Source organism: Alligator sinensis, unplaced genomic scaffold, assembly GCF_000455745.1.
Source record: "Alligator sinensis unplaced genomic scaffold, ASM45574v1 scaffold743_1, whole genome shotgun sequence".
Classification (NCBI taxonomy): Eukaryota; Metazoa; Chordata; order Crocodylia; family Alligatoridae; genus Alligator; species Alligator sinensis.
Genome location: NW_005842512.1, coordinates 182,298 through 185,642, shown reverse-complemented (window position 1 = coordinate 185,642; position 3,345 = coordinate 182,298).

The window sequence follows — 3,345 nt, the reverse complement described above, 5'->3', positions numbered from 1 at the left end:
TCTATAAAGTTAACTATGATCCTAAATGTTTCAAGCATCAGGGACCAAAACAATGATGAAAATGTCTGAAGAAAGCAAACTATTCATGTATCAGTAACCAGTGTTTGCTGCAAACTAGTTTCCAATCACATTCAATATTTTTCTTGAAAAGACCAACTGTGATAAAATCATATTGCAAATTACTCCTACATTAAATCATTATGTCCTCAGATTATTAGACACTCCAATCCTCCCAGGGGATCTTTATGCACAGATTCCTCCTGTCTAAAATATATATAAAAATCAATGGAACATGACAACAGATATAAGAATCTTGATTTGCAAAGCACTTTGGGCCAGATCACTATCAATTATTAGAAATCCTCATTGCCTTCAATAAGAAGTTTTGATTTAAAGAAAAAAAAAGCAAGGTAGTATGATAAATCACTATGATTGAAAAATGCCTTCAGCAGCTTTGGCTTGCAAAGCATGGAGGGAAGAAATCAGAATATCCAAAAGTCTAAACAACTCAAAATGTACAATTTGAAAAGTTTGGGTATGAATCACAAGCATCATATTATTCTCCAATTCATAAAAGAACCATAAGAGGGGGGAAAAAAGATAGGTACCTAAAGCCAATACCTGAAAAGCTGCTGAAAATGACTTTTTGCTGAAAATGTGCTTTTGGTGGAAAAACTTGTACCAAATATTTAAGTTCAGCCCAAAAGTAATATTATGCCCAAATTGTTAGTGTATAATTATGTAGAGACCCCATTTTTACTACAGAAATGGTACTATGAGTGGTGCTTCTGACATTGAAGTATTTTTTCCATACTTTTCAATGAATTTTCACTTTTCAGTTCTATGTTATTTCTATGCATTTATCTATCCTGTGTTTTGCTTCTTAAAAACATTTTTATTTCAATCTCAAATTGAAACAACCTAGAGTAACTTTGTGCGTGCTATTCATAAGGATGGCTGGAAGGTCCCAAACCTACCCTTAAGTTACCATAGATACTGTATGTAGTAATGATAAAAGCAACACCTTAGGGACAACTGGCTGCTTTAGTGGAAAAATTCTTGACTGCTGGGAATCAGGAAATAGATAATTTGTAAGCAGGTTTTTTTTGCAGACTGGCTAAATGTTGTGCACCCGATTACTGAAAACAGGTAGTTAGCTGTGTTAGTCTTAAATTAGGCAGAAGGCAGGGTGGTAACTAGTTCAGAGAGGCCTGAGCTTTGTGGGTGACCATCTACTTAGCATCTGACAAAGTAGCCTGTTCCCTATGAAAGCTTAGGCTTCGCTGAACCAGTTACACTAAAAGTGTCAGTCTGCTCTGCCTGATTACTGGAGAGAGATTGTAAACTACAAGTAGTCTATACAGTCTTTCCTGGAGAGAACCATATTGTATAACAGGTTATTAGAAAGTTTGGGAGTGGAATTATCCCATAGGGATGTTTTTGCCAAATGCTGTACAAAATGAAAGCTGACAAATCCGTACTTCATGGCAATGGTTCTCAAGCTCTGCAGACTCAAGGCACCTGTCAGAAAATGCCAGCTTTTAGCTTTCATTCAGTTTTTTTGACTACAGAAAAATGACACAACCATTCTTCTGTTGCAAAGAACTCAGAAAGCCCATGATGGGTCAGCTTTGACACTACAGATTCCCATCTGAAATCTCGGGTTTATCTTGTGACTTGTGCATTGGCGCTTGCACACCTAACACTGCCAATCACGTGCGACATCCTTAATAGGACCTTGCAACACCCTGGTTGAGAATCACTGCTTTATAGGTAGATGGCAAACTTCACTCTTCAAGGACTGGCAGGCATTCCTGGCTAGGCAAGTGAGAGAAATTAATGTAATAGTCCCCCTCACATGCTAAGAGGCAGCTTCTAAGGAGGAAAAGAAGCAGCCCAGGAAGTACAGGAAGGCTAACAGCAATTAGCAGGGGTATGAGGGGTAGTGGTTTTCAAGCTCTGCAGACTCAAGGCACCCCTCAAAAAATGCCAGCTTAGCTTCCACTCAGTGTTTTTACTACAGAAAAGCAACGAAGCTGTTCTTCTGTGGCAAAAAACTTAGACCATAGCAAGTCAGGCAAGTTTTGGTACTAGAGATTCCCATTTGAAATCTCTGGGATTTCTCTTGCGAACTGTGTGCTGGTGGTGACACACCTACCAATGCCAACAGCATACAGCACCCTTCTGAGGACCCAGTTGAGAATCCCCGCTGCCTGGGCAGGTGGCACACTTCAGCCTTCAAGGACCTGCTGGCACTATTGGAGAGGAAAGTGAGGGTGACCCCCTCTGCCCCTTACCCACTGCGAGGCAACTTCTGCTCCTATGGAGGAGGGGAAGAAGTCCAGGAGCAGGGAAGGCTAGTAGCCGGGACCTCCAGAGGTCACCTCATCCCGAGGCAGGACTAGCCCTATGCCAACCATCATGTAAACCAGTTTCTCAACCTTTTTTGTACCAGGACCCATTTGTAAACATCAATGGCCAGTCCCAACCCACTACCCCCCAGCCTTGCAATATATGGGCCAGGGGGTGGGTGTACTGTACCTAGACTCCTGGTGGCCCTGGGCGAACTTTTAGTATCAGGCCCCCCTTCACCAGAGATGATGATAATAATCATTATTTTCACCATTTTCAGGGCCCCTTTTTCTGTCCGGCCCCTGGACAGCCGCCTGGTTTGCCCATGCCTGTGTCTGGCCTGGTGTGTAGGACATGAATGCCACATGCCGCTGGCGGCTGCGGGGGGGGCATAGCGAGCTCTTGCAGGCAGTGGCGCTGTTGGTGGTGGGAGCATGGTGGCGGCAAGCGGAGAGCTCGCACAGGCGGCTATAGCGCTGTTGGCAGCTTGGGGGTGGGAAACACTGACCAGAGGTTGGTGACTACCCGCAGACGCCACCAGCAGCAATTGCGGACTGCCTGCAGGCGCCCCGGCGGTGTTGGTGGTGAGGGGCAACCACCCACAGGTGCCACTGGCCGTGTAGGCAGCGCCTTTTCACAGGGGGTGCACTGCCACGCTCAGGGGTACATGTGCACCCCTATGTATCGCCAATGGTGTAGGGCATGGGGGGCCCCCCGCACAGCCAGGGCCTCTGCCAGCCCGCAAGGGGAAAGCCACGGCTTCCCCCCTTTTTTCTCTTTTAGAGGAGAATCCCTCTTGTAAAGTTTGTTGCTCCGCGTTGGCAGCGCGCCGCCTGCCCTTTCGTATACCCTTGCCACCCACGGGCGCGGATGAAGAGCCTGGCGCGGCGGTCGGCTCCCGGCCTGGGGGTCGGAGGGCGGCGGGGGAGCGAGGAGACGGGGTCCCGCTTGGGAAGCGCTGCGCTGCGGGACGCTGCCGGCCCGGCCCGGCCC